Source organism: Hyperolius riggenbachi, chromosome 1 (genome assembly GCF_040937935.1).
Source record: "Hyperolius riggenbachi isolate aHypRig1 chromosome 1, aHypRig1.pri, whole genome shotgun sequence".
Classification (NCBI taxonomy): Eukaryota; Metazoa; Chordata; class Amphibia; order Anura; family Hyperoliidae; genus Hyperolius; species Hyperolius riggenbachi.
In genome coordinates this window covers 448,366,629-448,386,271 of record NC_090646.1, presented here as the reverse complement: position 1 = coordinate 448,386,271, position 19,643 = coordinate 448,366,629, and positions in this window count along the sequence as shown.

The following is a 19,643-nucleotide window of genomic DNA, read 5'->3' as shown; positions in this document are numbered from 1 at the left end:
TGGAATCCTCTGGTCCCCCGCTGTCACTTAGTTTCGTTTTTGACGACTCACCAGTCGTCGGCCGCCATGCGTATTATTAGACGCATTCACCAATGCAAATAGCGGTATCGCGGACCGCAACGCGTACAAAAATACGCGTTGCCGCATATCTACGCATGCAGAATGCAGCAACGCGTATTTTTGCACGCGTTGCGGTCCCCAATAGCGCTATTTGCATTGGTGAATGCGTCCAATAATACGCATGGCGGCCGGCGACTGGTGAGTCGTCAAAAACGAAACTAAGTGACAGCGGGGGACCAGAGGATTCCAGAGCGGCGCCGAGGGCACAGGACTGCTGCAGGGGGCTGGTAATAGCCCCAGGTAAGTAAAACTCTATACCCCCCGTTCAGTTAAGGTTCCCTTTAAAGTCGGCGGGTTTTTAAATGTATACATTTTTACTTTGAAACTTTAACATCGATTTTCTCAAAAACTATAAGGTCTTTTTGAAAAAAAAAATTTCCTCTTATTCCTTCTGATCTCCTTAATATATTCTCCAAATTTGAGACTCTTGGCATTTAAGGGGGCTTTGCTATTAACCCTTAAAGTCGGCGGCTTTTTTACATTATACGGAGCGTTACGGTTTAACTCGAAATTACGGTAGCGTTTAATGCGAAATTACGGCATGAACAAATACCTATTGTAATGCGAAAATTACGCGAAAATTACGCTTACGCGAAATTTCGCGAAATCCTTCTTCATTACGATTATGTACTTACGGCCATAATCGTAATTACACTAATTACGCGAAATTTCGCGAAATCGTAATTACGTCATTACGCTCATCTCTAAGTAAACACAATGCTATATAGTGTGGGTGAGCGGTGTACTACTATTCCCAGCAGCGACACAATGACCAGGGGACCCTGGCTATAGTGTTGGGCGAACAGTGTTCGCCACTGTTCGGGTTCTGCAGAACATCACCCTGTTCGGGTGATGTTCGAGTTCGGCCGAACACCTGATGGTGTTCGGCCAAACTGTTCGGCCATATGGCCGAACTAAGAGCGCATGGCCGAACGTTACCTGAACGTTCGGCTAGCGCTGTGATTGGCCGAACGGGTCACGTGGTTCGGACCCGAACGCACTCTGATTGGCCGAACGGGTCACGTGGTTCGGGTAAATAAATACCCGATCCACGTCATTTCTCCGCCATTTGTCTGTGGGTTTAGCTTTGGGTAGGCAGGCAGGGTAGTTCTCTCTCCAGCCAGGCTAGCCAGGGTCCCCCGGTTATTGTGTCGCTGCTGGGAATAGTAGTACACCGCTCACCCACACTATATAGCATTGTGTTTACTGCCACTCTGTGTCTCTCTGCTGGGAACAGTAGTACACCGCTCACCCTGTATAGCATTGTGCTCTGTGTCTCTGCTGGGAATAGTAGTACACCGCTCACCCACACTGTATAGCATTGTGTTTACTGCCACTCTGTGTGTCTGCTGGGAACAGTAGTACACCGCTCACCCTGTATAGCATTGTGCTTTGTGTCACTGCTGGGAATAGTAGTACACCGCTCACCCACACTATATAGCATTGTGTTTACTGCCACTCTGTGTCTCTGCTGGGAACAGTAGTACACCGCTCAGCCACCACTGTATAGCATTGTGTTTACTGCCACTTTGTGTCTCTGCTGGGAACAGTAGTACACCGCTCACCCACCACTGTATAGCATTGTGCTTTGTGTCGCTGCTGGGAACAGTAGTACACCGCTCAGCCACACTATATAGCATTGTGTTTACTGCCACTCTGTGTCTCTGCTGGGAACAGTAGTACACCGCTCACCCACCACTGTATAGCATTGTGCTCTTTGTCGCTGCTGGGAATAGTAGTACACCATTCACCCACCACTGTATAGCATTGTGCTCTGTGTCGCTGCTGGGAACAGTAGTACACCGCTCACCCACCACTGTATAGCATTGTGCTCTGTGTCGCTGCTGGGAATAGTAGTACACCGCTCACCCACCACTGTATAGCATTGTGCTCTGTGTCGCTGCTGGGAACAGTAGTACACCGCTCAGCCACACTATATAGCATTGTGTTTACTGCCACTCTGTGTCTCTGCTGGGAACAGTAGTACACCGCTCACCCACCACTGTATAGCATAGTGCTCTGTGTCGCTGCTGGGAATAGTAGTACACCGCTCACCCACTACTGTATAGCATTGTGCTCTGTGTCGCTGCTGGGAATAGTAGTACACTGCTCACCCACCACTGTATAGCATTGTGCTCTGTGTCGCTGCTGGGAATAGTAGTACACCGCTCACCCGCCACTGTATAGCATTTCTGTACTGCCACTGTACAGGACCAGATAATTAATTGGATGACCTCTCAAGCATCCAGCAGTGGGTTAAGCAGCACCAGCACATCACGCACGAGGTCCGAGTCCTCAGCCAGTTACAAGGAGCCAGTGGGCACAAAGCTGACACAACCGGCCTGGGTTGTTGTGTCTGAAAGCGTGGCCTTCTCCTCCTGCGCCTCCTCCTGTTCCATCACGTGTGCTGCTGCTGGGTTAGCGTTGCCGGTCCCTGTTTAGGGAACCTCTTATCTTTATTACATTTATGACTGCATGGCGGCAAAATGCATGCTACCTGTGCAAAGAAAACAGACATTTCCCGCATTTAAAAGACAGTTTTCCCTTTAAAACTTTAAAATCGATTTTCTCAAAAACTATAAGCTCTTTTTGCTAATTTTTTTTTCCTCTTGTACCCACTCCCAAGGTGCACATACCCTGTAAATTTGGGGTATGTAGCATGTAAGGAGGCTTTACAAAGCACGAAAGTTCGGGTCCCCATTAACTTCCATTATGTTCGGAGTTCGGCGCGAACACCCGAACATCGCGGCCATGTTCGGCGAACGTTCGCGAACCCGAACATCCAGGTGTTCGCCCAACACTACCTGGCTAGCCTGGCTGGAGAGAGAACTACCCTGCCTGCCTACCCAAAGCTAAACCCACAGACAAATGGCGGAGAAATGACGTGGATCGGGTATTTATTTACCCGAACCACGTGACCCGTTCGGCCAATCAGAGCGCGTTCGGGTCCGAACCACGTGACCCGTTCGGCCAATCACAGCGCTAGCTGAACGTTCGGGTAACGTTCGGCCATGCGCTCTTAGTTCGGCCATATGGCCGAACAGTTTGGCCGAACACCATCAGGTGTTCGGCCGAACTCGAACATCACCCGAACAGGGTGATGTTCTGCAGAACCCGAACAGTGGCGAACACTGTTCGCCCAACACTACCGACAAGCGCTGACCTGTACGGTGCCATATAGAACTTGTGCTTTATTGCAAAAGTAACACCTATGCCATCTCAAGTTGTAGTATCAGCTTTTATAAGTTTCAGGGAAAGGTAGGCTATTGAAAAAAAAAATGAAAATTATTTATTTATAGATTTGTTAGTAAGAAAAACAACTTTATTTATAAAAAATAAAAAATGTCAAGGTAATAATTCTAATTTCAATGATAATTTTCAAAATAACTAAACAAAGTCAGCAGGTGTCAGGCTGCCCGCTAGGGATGGTCGGAAACGCCAATTTTCGATTCCGCGGTAAATCCGCATTCTGCCATTGCCAAATACCGATTCCGCTTACCGCTACCAATTTCCGCATTCCGACTTTAACATTGATTTTCTCAAACACTATAAGGTCTTTTTGAAAACTTTTTTTGCATCTTGTTCAAGAGATTCTGTTTAACAAACCCTGAAAATTTGGTGTTTCTAGGACTTACAGGGGCTTTGCTATTAACCGCTAAAGTCGGCGGATTTTTACTGTAATGTGAATGCAGAAAATAGGCAGGTGCAGATTTTCTGCATTTTACATTACAGTAAAAATCCACCGACTTTAGCGGTTAATAGCAAAGCCCTCGTAAATCCTAGAAACACCAAATTTTCAGGGTTTATTAAACAGAATCTCCTGAACAAGATGCAAAAAAAGTTTTCAAAAAGACCTTATAGTTTTTGAGACAATCGATGTTAAAGTCGGGCAGAATTTCCACGATTTCCGGCGGAAATCCGCCTAATGCACTTGCATTACCGAATTCCGATGCGGAAATGCAATTTCTGATCGGAATTTCGGAAATTGCATTTCCGCGGAATCTGAATGAGCATCCCTATTGCCCGCAGCTGAAGACCTGGCTACCAATCGTGGTGGGGGTGGTGTCACCCAACTCCAATGCAGAGCCACGCAGTGGAGACTTATGCTAAATACACACTATGCGTTTCTGGGTCGAATGCGTCCGTCGATACGTGTCGTTTTGATTATTTCCGAGCATTTCCGAGCGCATTTTATGATTTTTAGGTCAATTGCCATGTAAAGTATGGCAAATCGACCTAACGATCCATTGAAACGTGAATCGGACATGTCGGAAATAATCAAATCAATGCGTATCGACGGACGCATCGGACGCGGAAACGCATGGTGTGTATCCAGCATTACAAGAATGGAACGCTTCTCGGCCTTTTTGGCTGAGATCAAGTGTAGTGTAACGATTTTGGAATTATCTCCATGGTCAGCGCATAGGACGCGCGCCGACACTGCGGAAATCCTCCACAAACGTATAATCTGAGAGAACCCAGCAATGGTGTTAGGCACCTGTAGAGGGGAATTCCTGCCGGCAGATGGAGCTGTAAAGAACAGAGGAACAACCCCTCTGTACTGCCACAGATGCCAGATAGGATATTGTACAAGAGGAAGCAACGCAGGGCAAGATAGCCCCAAAAGGAGAGAGAGCACAGAGAAAGGATGTATGTGTGTTCACCAATCAAGTCGCCACCCAGCAACGATGAACACACAATCGCAAGAGATGGCGATTGCCAACAGCGACACAAGACTGAATAAGCACAGAGAAGAACTGTATGTATGTCCACCAATCTAGTCGCCACCCAGCAAAGGCAAACACACAACAGCGGAAACCAAGTGAGAACGCAATCGCAAGAGATGACGATTGCTAACAGCGAAACAAGACTGAATTAGAGAGAGCACAAGTATAAAGAAAGAGCACAGGGACAGAATTAATGTGTGTCCACCAATCTAGTCGCCACCCAGTGATGGTGAACACGCATCAGCAGAAACAAAGTATGAATGCAATTGCCAGACTGGCGATTGCCAACAGACACAAGACTGAGCAGGACAGAGCACGAGAGTAGCAAAAGGCACAGCAAGCAACACAAATAAGAACATCAAGGAATATAATAAACGCTAGCTAAACGCGAACACCGCACTCATTCGCAACAGCGAACGCGTTTAAGCACGATCACCGCACGTTAGGCGCCCAGTGATAAGCGTGCCACCCTAACTAACCAATGAAACACAAACACGAAATAGAGAACGCGAACGCTTGCTAACCGGTTACCTCACCGAGCCTACAGCAAGCGTTCGTACCACACAAAGACAGAGAGAAGGAGCAGCCAGCAGCAACCACAGCTCTGACCTACACTCCCAGACAGAGCACAGAAGGAACCACCGCTGCTACCGCTAGAGCGAATGCGATCCAGAAAGACAAACAGATGGGGCTACCAGTAGCAACCGCTGCTCTGGTTAGCACCCCTAAGGCAGAATACGGAAGGAACCACCGCCACTACCGTTAGGGCAAGTGCAATCCAAACAGATAGAACGATTTCCTGTCAACCGCCGCGTGCGACAAGACAATCGCAAGACAGAACGATTCACAATCGCCAACCACTGGCGACCGTGCAATCGCACAGACAAAACAGATAATACAACCTGACTGCACTAGAAGGAATGCCTAGTGCAGTCCCAGGGAATTACTCTAAGATAATCTTTAGTGAACAATAGCAAAGGCTGACAATCCAGGTGTTAGCAGGAACAAACCATCATGACCAGCAAAGGATCCTGGGAGAACATGGTATTTATACTGCAAGCCTTTTAAGGAGGCAGCTAGGCAATTTGCATGACAAGTGTATGCAAATTCCTCAGTAGCAGAGCAAGTCAGAAACTTGCAAAGTAAAGACAGGTCACTTTTCCAGAGACCTGCAGCCCTCAGGCTTAAGGAATGGTCAAACAGCTGTCTGTCTGTGGAGACAGCTGAGCGGATCATTACATTTAGTATCAGTTTTCCTAAATTTCAGGGAAAGGTAGGTTATTGAAAAAAAAACTTGAAAGTTATTTATGTTATGTATAGATTTGTTAGTAAGAAAAAACAACTGTATTTATAAAAAAAATTCATGGTAATAATTTCAATGATAATTTTAAATTATGATACACAGTGTGCTGGCTTGCTTGCAATAGTTAGAAGTGTATAGTAGAACTACAAGGCCCAGCAACTGAATGGGGCCTGTATGCAGTGTGTAACCCACACAGACAGATATCAATAACAGATCCAGTTGGAAGTAGACAGTATGCTTCTGACTTGTAATATATAAAAGAGCACAGTACAACTGCAAGGTCCAGCAATGACTGTGGCCTGGCCTGTATGCAGACACACACACACACACACACACACACACACACACACACACACACACACACACACACACACACACACACACATACAACAATATGAGCCCTCAAAAGTGCTTTTTGTTTTGAGGGTGCTATCAGCAAAAAAGAACAGCCTAGATAACTGTCCCTGTCTCTCTGTGGGCTGTATGCAGTGTGTTTTAGTAAGTTCAATCACACAAATACAGTGGGAAGATATGCATTAGTCTAATACAGTGTGCACTCACACAGATGCAGTGGGAAGAAATGCACTGGTGGCAATACAGTGTGCAGGCAGTCAGTGGGACTACAAATACCAAGCTACCAGCAACTGTCTGTGGGCTGTATCTATGCAGTGTCACCCACAAAGAGAGTTAAGCTTTAGCAAGTTAAACCCCACAAATAGAGTGGAAAGAGATGCACTGGTGAAATACAGTGTGCAGGCAGTCAGTGTGACTACAAATACAAGCAGCCAGCAACTGTCTGTGGGCTGTATCTATGCAGTGTCACCCACAAAGAGAGCTATGCTTTAGTAAGTTAAATCACACAAATAGAGTGGGAATAAATGCACTGATCCAATACAGTGTGAAAGCAAGCAAGGGCACAACTGCGACAGGGCTATATCTATGCTGTGTCAGTGAAACACACACACACACACAAAAAAAAAACACATCAGAATAGCATTAGCCCTCAAAAGAGCTTTTTATGGGGTGCATTCAGCAACAAATTTCAGCGAGGAGCATGCTAAAAAGAGCTTAACTAACGCTTTCCCTATCTCTCCAGCAACCTCTCCCTTCCTCTCACTACAGCAGCATTAGCAGAGTTAGAACATGGCTGACACTGCTGCGTTTTTATAGGAGGGGTGGGGGTCCAGGAGGGAGTGCAGCCTTATTGGCTGCTATGTGTCTGCTGACTGTGATGCAGAGGGTCAAAGTTTAGAACAATGACGAGGTATATGGGGCGGGTCGAAGGCGCCATGTGTTCGCTACCCGCCGCAGGCGCGGGTAGCTGATATCCACGCTAACTACACGCTGGGCAGACCATTCGGGCCATCTCTAAATGTGAGTGTGTTTTTCGGTTTTTAAGACACTTGTAAAAGAATAATTACTGAAACATTAAAGTGCACCTCTGGTCACCAATAAAAAATACTCAATCATCTAATGAGGGCAAGTTATGACTTAAAATTACTTTAATGACATGCAATATTGGTGTTAATCCCATTTTATAAAATTACCATGCCAACTCCAGTTGATTCAGTTTCAGACTTTCTGCTGTCTGAGGCAAACTTGTGGGGATGCCCGCTTCCCAATTTGGAATGATCGGAAAGCACCCAAGAATTTACTCCGATCCATTTAATTGAACGCTGCTGCTCTCCTGCCTCCCGTCTCCTCAGTCACTGTCAGACTCTTTACACAGCACAACAAGCTGCTTTTCCCTAGTGATGGCCTCTTCGTCTCACTCACAGTACAAAAATGCTGCCCCTGTAATCTTTGCACCTGATGCAAGTGTTTCACCTTGCTTCATGACAGAACCAGCCATGTACTAGAGGCACCCACAGGTTCACAAACTAGATATAATCCAGGCAGAGCGATACATTACATCTGTGAAAAATCCAAGAGGTAGAGTAGGTAACATGAAAATGTGGTTGCTAGGAACAACAGCAAGTTCATAAAGTATATACATTCAGATGGGATACCAGATTTATCAGCACTCAGGTTTAGTAGATAACAGAAAAACATATCGGGTAGCATGGCAACCATGCAAATTCCTGGCAGAGTTGAATATTCAGATATAGGGATTCCAGGACAACTGATAGCAGCTCACAGACCTGGTGTCTGAATTTTAGTTTTACAGGCACCAGGATTCGAAAGCTGTACCTGAGAGTGAACTGATGGAACAGCAATGTAAGCTGAGAAGCCCTGCACCCTAATAGCTGACTAACAAGCTCACCTGAGCCACTGCTGTGTGGGCCCAAGAAGGCCAAGAGGCCAGAGCCAACACACATGAAAACAGGAACAGACTAAGGGAGGAGAACACAGTGCAGGAGACTGCACAGACAAGCAGAAGCACTGAATAAATGATGAATTCAGGAATCTTGACAACTACTTTCCTTAACCCTTGTTGCAGATTCTACGTTTGAGCTCCTTTACACTCAGCACATAATGTGAATAATGTTATGTAAAAGATTAGAACTGGCTTCATATAAAAGCTGCATATGGCTTTACCTTGCTTGGATATGAATATGAAAAAAATCATCCCAATGGGAAAATAATACCTCTTCATTTTTGTAACTGTACAGTATCCTACAGAGATAAAATGAGTCATGATTATGTTGTATTATGAATCAAAGCATCACTAAAAAAAATAATAACTAAATTTAAACATTAAAACACTAGCAATTTAGTAGGGGGGGAAATGTGAAAATTAATTTCATTAAAATTCCACACTAAGCTAAAATTTCAGCTCAGAATAGATTTTAGCTGGTTGAATCACCCAGTGGATGACTAAGTCCCTAAAGTGCACTGACACCGGAAATAATGCTAACCTTTCTCAATTTTTTCCCTTTAAAATAATGCAATTAATTGATGTTAAGGTTCTCCAATATGAGATGACATTGAAAATACACAAGATGAAAAAAAGATGAATCATTAATGGTAAAAAACATAAATAAAGCAGCATTGTTTTACATAACAATGTTGTTAGATTGCCCTTGCCTAATACATTCCCGGCAAGAGTAGCAGTGTAAGAGGCTGCCTCTCGCATGTGGAATAAAGTGAAAAGCACATGAAAGGTTTGTGGAGCAGTTTGAGTGGGTGGATGATGCATGAATAAAATGAGGAATAAAGTTATAGCCATAGCTTAATTTGAGCTAGCTGCTGACTCGTGCAAGCAAGAAAAACTGCTATACCAGTTTCTTATTATAAAATACAGATAAATAATGAATATTGTAGTCGCGGTCTTTATGCAAATTAATATTTCATGTAATGAGAGCTATATTCTATGTTCTGTTTGCACACATATACAAAACCTGGAATAGTTTATATGGCAGGTGTTTTAACTACCTGCATATATTGCTGATTAATTAAAATCAACACACGTTTACAGTGACAGACTAGATTTACAAAATAATATTAATATGTATAATTGGAATGTCTCGCCTCAAACTAAAACATATATTAATGAGAAACTGTGATGATTTTTTCAGTGGGTGTCTATTTCTGAGTTATTATTATTGTGGAGGTTACCTTAAAGTATTACCTTAAAGTATTTTAAATGTAAATTTCAAATTTAATTTGCCTGCTGCTCCATATTTTCTTGATGGAATTTTGGACAGTTTTGCAATATGCACTCTCCTGGCTTCTTATGTGTTAAATAAACCAGCTTATCATTGTTGCTGAATAGTGTTGATCAAATATCTCTCAGTTTAGTTTGACAGCAGTTCACCCAAATTGGTACTGATTTTCAAGTTAATTTGGGAGCCAAATTTGAATACCATTTTCAGCAATTGAAAAAAGGCCCTCATAGTCGTTTTCATCCAAACAGATAAATGAGTCTGGTCTCTGAGGCAGAAGGCATTTGATTTTTTTTAATTATTATTTATGCTTCTGAGCGGAGGCAGAAGGCTCTTTTAAGGGTCCTCTTCAGCAATGATTTGACAGGCCAGAGAGCAGAGGCAAGAGACTCTTGAAGTGGTCTTCCTAAAAAAATTGTCCATGCCTAGAGACAGAAAATCCTAACTTTCTTAAAAAATATACATGCTTAAAGCAGAATTTTGCTCCAAGGCCCCCCATTGGTCTATTAAGAGAGCAATGGGGATCCTTCTGATACCCATTGGTCTGTTAATAGTCCAATGGGGAGCCTTGGAGCCAAATTTAAAGATGCTTTGGCTCTAGCTATACTTAGTATAGCTATACTTAGTATAGCTAGAGCTCTGTTCGTCCTCCCTTCTGCGTGGCTCCCATTCTCCTCCCTGCCCATTGCACTTATAGCGTCCACCTACGCCAACACCCTGAAACACCCATAGCACCCTCATACCAGGGTGCTGGTGTGGCTGAGCACTATAGGTTCAGTGGGCAGGGAGGAGAAGGGAAGTCGTGCAGGAGGGAGGACAAACAGAGCTCTAGCTATACTAAGTATAGCTAGAGCCAAATTATGTTTAAATTTGGCTCCAAGGCTTCCCATAACAGACCAATGGGGATCAGAAGGATCCCCATTAGTCTGTTAATAAAGCAATGGGGAGCCTTGGAACAAAATTAAAAGATGCTTAAGCTCTCGATTTACTTAGTATAATTAGCTAGAGCTGTGCAAGGAGCGATGGTGTGTGGCAGCGAGTGTGTGGAGATCTTCAATCAAGATTGTAGCATTAGTGGATATTGGCTTGGGACTATTTCTGAGGATATTGTTGTGGGAACATTTTTTAAAAAGTACAGGTAAAGCTGAACGTTTAAACGTTTAAAAACCGTCTAAAAGAGGGGGATGTTCAGGTGGACTTACCTCCCTCAAAAATATAAAACTCAATTGAGTCACAATATATCTGTCTGTCCGCAGAGGTGCTCACTTCTGCATCTAGACCCATTGAGTTATGCTCCTGTTTTCCTGATGAGGCACGACCACACCTGCGAAACGCGTTGCACTAAGTGGCGTTCAATAAAACATTTTTGTATTGATATATTGTGACTCAATTGAGTTTTATATTTTTGAGGGAGGTAAGTCCACCTGAACATTCCCCTCTTTTAGACGGTTTTTAAACGTTTTTATTCTACTCTGGCGCATCTGTACACCAAGCCTTGCTGAAATCTTGAGTCCCCCTCGGTGGAGGGGTGCTACCCCGTTTCCTATCTACAGAGAGCGACATCTTAAAAACCTGAGTGGGGTCAGGTTCTAATACTCCCCACCTGCACTTGAAGTGGTTGCCTATGGGTAACCCATGTTTGTGAGTATATCTAAATATTTTGCTTTTAACCACAACCAACTTAACAATACTACACCATATCGGGCTCTCGATTTCTCTTTGTTCTTCCAAGCAGGTAAGAATTTATAGTTAATCAAGAATAATACAGGACTTTTTTTTGTTGCTGTTGTTATAATTTAAGTAGGCCTCAGTTACTTGGCCTGAGTTTTATGTAAAAGGCTTGTCCGCAGTGTATGCCTTTAAAATAAATAGAGGTTTTGTGATGCAGGCAGAGGCATCTCAGGGTCTGCGTGTAGCAGAGGATACACGCAGATACTGAGAACATGTTCCTAAAAGAAGGCCATCGGACTACTCTGACCTCAACCACAGGAACAGAAAACATTGGCCATATTTACTAAACATCCACGGTCCTGCATATAGGCCAAATGCCTCATTGATTATTAATCAAGTAGGTGTGTATGATGACACCACAAGTGGGTCCACCAATAGACTAATCTAGGGGGTGGCGACGATGATGTCATATTTAACTCTTTCCTAGTCAGTATTAAAAGGCTGAGGGAGCTACGAGAGCTCACTTCTACTTCTGCTTCTGCCTTCTGCACTAGCTAGCAAGACTGACTGGGACGACTTCTAAGCATGTTCTTCATTTCTGTAATCTGTATAATGTATGCTGTACATAGGTAGTTTAGGGTAACGTAGTTAGGAAGAAGGTACCTGATAGACTCCAGCAGGGAGTCTAATCACGAGCTTGTAATGCAACATGAAGATTGGCATGGCTAGGATATGATGTATGTATCTATCTGTATTCCTGTTTCCTGAATAAATAACGTAAACATTGAAGAAGCCTGAGAAAGTCTATATCCTGTTTGCAGTGTGGAGAGTCAAGTGATCTCACAGTCTGTGAGACGATGGTGTCGAAGCAAGGTGATTAGAACAGTTTATAACAGCTGTGTTTTTATTTCATTTAACCCTTTGTGGAAATGGGTAAAGGGTACTAAGTACCCCTATACTAATTTCATGCCCCCATGATCCCTTCCCAGGTGTTGCTGTCCCCTACCTCCTCCTGGGCACCAAAGGTGGGGAAGAACCCCTTGTCTGCATGGGATTTATGTGTTTTCTCCATGTTTGTAAGGCTTTCCTCCATGCACCATGGTGTCCTTCCATGTCCCAATAACATACAGATCTATTTCTAGGATGCCTGGGTTGTGTAAAGCTGTTTTCAGTTTCTTTAAAATGACTTGGCTCAATGGCTAAGTACGTTGGCATGTGGCCTGTTTCAAGTCCCTGTGAGGCGCTCTTGGAAAAAAGTTTTTGAAGGGACTGATGTTTCATGCCTTCAGAAAAAAAGTGGGCAGACATTAGAAGAGGTTTCTGCAGCAGGGTGCTGGGTGAAATAGATACCATCAACAGAGTATGTTTCCTACCGAGTCATGTGCTACACTTCTACACACACATACTCACACACCACCTCTAATCATTGAATCATCTATGATCATCTACAATCCCAGCGTCCAAATAATATGATCTACTTTTATCTGACTGTATCACCTGAATACTTTGCAACTATTTAATACTGAGGCCTGAAGTGTCACCCAAGTTGGCGGGGTTTTTTTTTTTTTTTTTTTTTTTACACCTTTTTACTTTGTTTCCTTGGCAGTATGTATCTATGTGAACTAGCATGCAGCCCTTTAAGAACCTGGTCAAAGTCTGTCTCACAGAAGAATGGGATATTCTACAGGCCACAGCAACAAACCTTGATTGGAGCCATTACCATGCAATTGCAGATAGCACAACAGCCTGCATATTTCAGAATTATCCCTGTTGGTGGCATCAGCTATCTGAAGTTGGGTAAGTAGGCTATCATTAAAAGGGTGTTTGGGCCTTGTTAACTTGCACATTTTGTTTCAAATAGGATCTAAAGGATTGGCCTCCTCCACAGAGGAACAATGTTTGTTTACTTTGCCCTTATTTTGCTTGTTATATTTACTTTGATTTTGTAAAAACTCGCACATTGTTAAACTTACTTTGATTCCATGAAAAATACAATATTATTTTTCTTATAAAAAATTTATTTAGAAACAAAAGTAGTATTTTTCTTTATTTGTGGAACCTGTATAGTTGATAGAATGTAACTTTAACTCAGTTTCAAGCTGCTATTTAAAAAAAAATCTACTAGGTATAACACATAAAAGAAATAAATGCAATTAGACATTTTGTTGGTGTGGAATGGACTGGAATCCATCACAAATGGGAGTATATATTTTTTTCAACTGACAATGTAAAATAAAGACAGAAAACAAACAAAAAAAATAAACTTGTTTTAGTTTGATCTGCTTCCTTTGTAGAGTCACCACAGAACTCAACTAGTCTTCTTTGGCTGATATACTGAACAATGCCCACGGACCTTAACTAGATCACTACCCTTTCTTCCTGTCCATGAGCAATCTGCTTAATGCATCCTACCATCAGAAGCATGTCTTCATGAACGGAGGTCAATTTTTTGGTCAGAGACCTGTCTTCACTTTGCAAGTTTCAGAGTTGCTCTGCTGGTGAGGAATTTGCATACACTTGTCATGCAAATTGCTTAGCTGCTTCCTTTGATGGCTTGCAGTATAAATACCTTTTGATCCCAGAATTCCTTGCTGGTCATAATGGTTTGTTCCTGCTAACTCACCTGGAGTATCAGCCTTTGCTATTGTTTGCTAAGATTATCTTAGAGTAATTCCTTGGGACTGCACTATGCATCCCTTCTAGCGTAGTCAGGTTGTATTATCTGTTTTGCCTTGTACTGTCTATCTGTTGCGATTGTCTTGTCGCCAACGGTGGTTGACAGGAAATCATTCTGTCTGTAGGGGTGCAAGCCAGAGCAGCGGTTGCTACTGGTTGCTCCATCTGTTTGTCTGTCTGGATCGCTTCCGCTCTAGCGGTAGTGGTGGTGGTTCCTTCTGTGCTCTGTCTGGGAGTGTAGGCCAGAGCTGTGGTTGCTGCTGGCTACTCCTTCTGTCTGTCTTGTCTGGTACAAACGCTTGCTGTAGGCTCGGTGAGGTAACCGTTTAGCAAGCGTTCGCGTTCTCTATTTCGTGTTTGTGTTACATTGGTTAGTTAGGGTGGCACGCTTATCACTGGGCGCCTAACGCGCGGTGACCGTGTCTTAAACGCGTTCTCTGTTGCGAATGAGCGCTTGTTGTTTTCCTTGGCGTTCTGATCATTGTTATTTGCTGTGTCTTTCTTGTTACACTTGAGCTCTGTCTAATTGGGTCTTGTGTCACTATTGGCAATCGCCACTCTTGGGATTGCGTTCCCACTTCGTTTCCGCTGTTGTGTGTTCACCGTCGCTGGGTGGCGATTAGATTGGTGGACACACATACATTCTGTCTCTGTGCTCACTTTCTCTCTACAGGTGCATTGCACCAAAGCTGGGTTCTGTCGTTTTACATGCTTGTGGAGGACTTCCGCAGTGAGATAGTTCCACAATCGTTACAGTATGACCAGCCAAACCGAAATTCCCAGTGTAGAGGGAATTTTCGATTTGTCTCAGGTTTCATTGCCCAAGGCAAAAACATATGTGGATTCTATTATGGGCAGACTTATACATTATATTAAGGCGGTGAGAAAGTCTATGCTTGTTTCTGATCCCAACCCGTATGAGTGTTTCTTTGATACGGGGTTGTTTGAGCCTCCATTCGCTCTGTGGGAGATTGGGGCTTTGATTGAGGAGTTTGAGTTTGATTGGAAGGCGTTTTGCGATTTTTACATAAAAAAGGGAAGTGATTCTTAATGCTTGTATTGAGTCTGTGTACGCTTTGATTGGATCTGATGAGTGTGATGAATGTTTTGTGGATCCGCTGATTTGTGTGTGGCAGACGATTTTGGATGAATTGCGATCTGAAATGAATGGGTGTACTACTGTGGTTGACACCTGTGTGAATTTTGAAAGATTCTCTCCTGCTTGTGTGGAGTTTGAATCTGTGTGGTCTGATGCCTGTTTCTCAGATGTTCCGGCAGATGATGATCAACATGATTGTGTCAGTTTTGTAAAAAATGTGTCATTTAAAGGTGGATCTTTTTCTCCCAGTGATTCTGTGAGATCTCCCATCTCTGATCCTGCTATGGAAAAAATTCCTAAACTATGCGGCCTCAAGAGTAATGTTATTATGACTGATAAAGTTTCTCATGTTGTTGTCACAACCTCTTCTGCAAATAAATCTATGTCTCGCTCTGTTCACACCTGTAAAGGCATGTTGCCAGATGACAGTTGTCCCAGTGTTTCTGTCCTGAACACTTTGCAGCCTGCTCCACAGATTGCGGAGGCTTGCGATTTGGAAGCCTCAGTTTCACAACCTAAAGCGATCTTGGATTCGCAAATTTTGCATTCTGTCTCCTCGGATTCGACATTGTTAGCCGAGTCTAGGGGTGAGACAGCGCTTTGGTTTTGCGAATCTGATACTGAGGAAAGTAATGACTTTCCACCTTGTACTCTGGATGAGTCAATATTACCTTGCAATGAACCTCCTGCAGGGAGCCCAGAAGCCCCTCTAGGTATTGCAGCTAATTGCATCTGTTCTTCTGCCATTTCAGAATTGCAGTCTGGTTTGACTGCTATGAAGGATTCTGCCTGCAGTGAAACAAGACTCAGAGAGTCAGTGTTGGTTTCACTGGATATTCCTATACATTTTATTCTTGAAGATGAGATTCAGTCCCAGTGTGTGGTTAAACCATCCCTGGGACATCTGCCCTGTCCGCAGAAGGTATTTGATGTTCGGCCCTGTAACATGGATAGTTCAGAATCCTTGTCAGAAAACTTAGGAAATGATGTTCCTGAAGTTTTGTTCGATGTTCTGGAGGTCTCCGAGTTCCTCCCAAAGGATGCAGAACTTTTAGGAGGTGCCTCCTGCCCTGCAGGGCCGTTTGAGGTTTTGCCTACTTCAGTAGGCATTGCTGCTATACTGACTACCTTTGCAGCTCTTGTGGAGCTCCAGTCATGCGTAGTCTATGATGAGTTCTGGTTGGTTACTAATACAGTCATAGAGACTTCTAAGTCTGCTTTTGAAAGACCAGTGCTTGTGACCACTACTCGTGATGATTCTTTGCCCGGTCCTGGTTTTGGTCTTGTCGTGACGGACTCTGAGGTCGGCAGTTCCTCGACATGCCCTGAGGTTTCTCTTGTGCTAGTGTACCCCGATGTGCTCTGTGACCCAGAAAGCCCAAGTGTGTCTCGGTTACCAGCATGCTCAGATGCTTTCTCAGTGGAGACATGTTCTGATATTGCCTGCCTGCCTGCATGCCCAGAAGTGGTCCCTTAAAGTCCTGATCTTGATGGTTGTCCTGGTAATCCGGAATCCGGAATTGTCATAGGTTCCATAGGGGTTCTTGGTAGTTCTCCCTGTGAGCCTGGTGAGCATTCTGGCCTCTTGGAATCTCTGCAGAGCTTCAAAGTGTTCTGGGAGATTCTGGGATAAATATTTCCTGGTACCCTGGATGGGATCAACAGTGGCTTCTCTGTTGAAAGGGACACTTCAAATAGGTATTGTGGCAGGTTTGGTATTTATGGACAGTCCCTGGAAGGTGGTGGGTATTGCTCGGAGTGTGTTGATGGGTTCTTCTCTGGTATTCACAGTTCTAATGGGTGTTATGCTGAGACTTGTAGTACTGATGGGCATGTTTCGATGGCTTCTCCTTCCGATGAGTTCAGTTTTGGGAGGATTGACTCTGGAATTGGACCTTGTCGGGCTGCCCCGACCTTCATGAGTGTTCAGTCGGACTGTTTCCTTGGAGATATCAGTTTTGAGGGACGTCCATGGAGAGGGGATACTGTAATGATCTGTTCAGCTGTCTGCACAGGCAGACAGCTGTTTGACCATTTTTTGGGTCTGAGTGCTGCAGGTCTCTGGGAAAGAGACCTGTCTTCACTTTGCAAGTTTCAGAGTTGCTCTGCTGGTGAGGAATTTGCATACACTTGTCATGCAAATTGCTTAGCTGCTTCCTTTGATGGCTTGCAGTATAAATACTTTTTGCTCCCAGAATTCCTTGCTGGTCATAATGGTTTGTTCCTGCTAACTCACCTGGAGTATCAGCCTTTGCTATTGTTTGCTAAGATTATCTTAGAGTAATTCCTTGAGACTGTACTAGGCATACCTTTTACCGTAGTCAGGTTGTATTATCTGTTTTGTCTTGTACTGTCTATCTGTTGCGATTGTCTTGTCGCCAGCGGTGGTCGACAGGAAATCGTTCGGTCTGTAGGGGTGCAAGCCAGAGCAGCGGTTGCTACTGGTTGCTCCATCTGTTTGTCTGTCTGGATCGCATTCGCTCTATTGGTAGTGGCGGTGGTTCCTTCTGTGCTCTGTCTGGGAGTGTAGGCCAGAGCTGCGGTTGCTGCTGGCTACCAGTGGTGCTCAGCAGAGCTCGAATATTCGAGCTCTTTTCCAGCTATTCGAGCTCGGTATTCGAGCTCCGAATAGCTGTAGCTATTCGAATGGGCTATTCGCGTACACTCGAATAGCCCATTCACTATTCAAGCTATTCGAGCAAACGGCGCTATTCGAGCTCGGTACCGAGCTCGAATAGCGTCATAGCCCAGATTGATGTCCTTAGAGCCAATCAGAGGGCTCCCAGGCCCTCTGACGGCAGCCAATCACAGAGGGGGACCCTGGCCAGCCCCTACCCTATAAATAGCGGCCGCCATGTTACGTTTCTCCGTCCTTGCCTGAGACTTGCATAGAGAGAGAGTTGCTCCTTTGTGCTTTGGCTTAGCAAGAGCTTTATTGTGGTCATTTACCTAGCGTTTTTGCTCACATACACCTCCTATACACACCTATATTGTTGTTAGTTAGACATTGTATTTTAGTTAGTAGCTTTTGTGTTACATAGAGACAGGCCAGCTGCTGCAGGCTTACAGCTTTAGGCCTCAGGGCCTGCCTGTGTGGGCAGCTGTCCTCCTGTCCTCTGTTTATTTCTCTCTATTCTATACCAGTATTTCTGCTGTCCTTTACTACTGATTGTATTAGTATTGTAGTTATATACTGTAACTGTACTAGGACACTCACTGTCACTGTTCATAGGCTACTAGCTGCTCCTGCGTGTGTGCACTCACTGTCTGTGTACACACTACACACACTCTATTTCCAAGTTCTGATAACTGATTGATTATTGTAATTAGTTAGTTGTACTTACTGTTACTACTTACTGTACTAGGAGTCTAGGACACTCAGTCACTGTTCATAGGCTACTAGCTCCTGAGTGTGTGCACTCACTGTCTGTGTACACACTACACACACTCCATTTCCTTCTGATAACTGATTGATTATTGTAATTAGTTAGTTGTACTTACTGTTACTACTTACTGTACTAGGAGTCTAGGACACTCAGTCACTGTTCATAGGCTACTAGCTCCTGCGTGTGTGCACTCACTGTCTGTGTACACACTACACACACTCTATTTCCTTCTGATAACTGATTGATTATTGTAATTAGTTAGTTGTACTTACTGACTGTTACTACTTACTTACTTACTGTACTAGGGACACTCACTCAGTCACTGTTCATAGGCTAGCTCCTGCGCGTGTTTGCGCGTGCGTGCACTCACTGTCTGTAGTGTACACACACTAAATTTACTTGTGATTACTACTGATTATTGTAACTGCTAGTTGTACTTCCTGACTGTTACTACTTACTTACTGTACTAGGGACACTCACTCAGTCACCTCACCCACCAACCCACTCCATTAAAGTACCCCACTTTTCACCCGCCCTTTTAAAAAACTTTTGTCTATACGCCCAAAACATCGAAGATGTCTGGAAGTGGCAGCCAGCGCGGTTTGGGCAAGGGGAAGGTCAGCAAGGGAATCAGGAGGAGAGGGAGCAGCATTGTGGCAAGCCGCGGGCGCGCCACCATGCACAGTTCCGCAGCAGCAGCAGCAGCGTCAGTGGCTAACATTCCTCCCATAGCCACTGGCCGTGGACGCCTTGGGCGCCGCCCAGCAGGAGCATCTGCAACTCACGCTGCAGAGACACAGCAGCAGCAGCGTGTAGCACCTGCTCCGATTTTCCTCCAGCCGGGTCGGAAATGTCCCATTGAGGAAAAGCATGCAGACACTGTGGTGCAACTCATGACGGAGGATGAGCAGCCCGCCATCAGCTCTGCATCTGAGGCCTCCACCCTCACCACCACCACCACCACCCCTGTTCGCAGCAGCCGCCCAGCAGGGTCTGGGGAGGAGGCCAGTTCACCGTCACTCGCCGACCTGTCATTCAGCAGTCTTTTGACCCCAG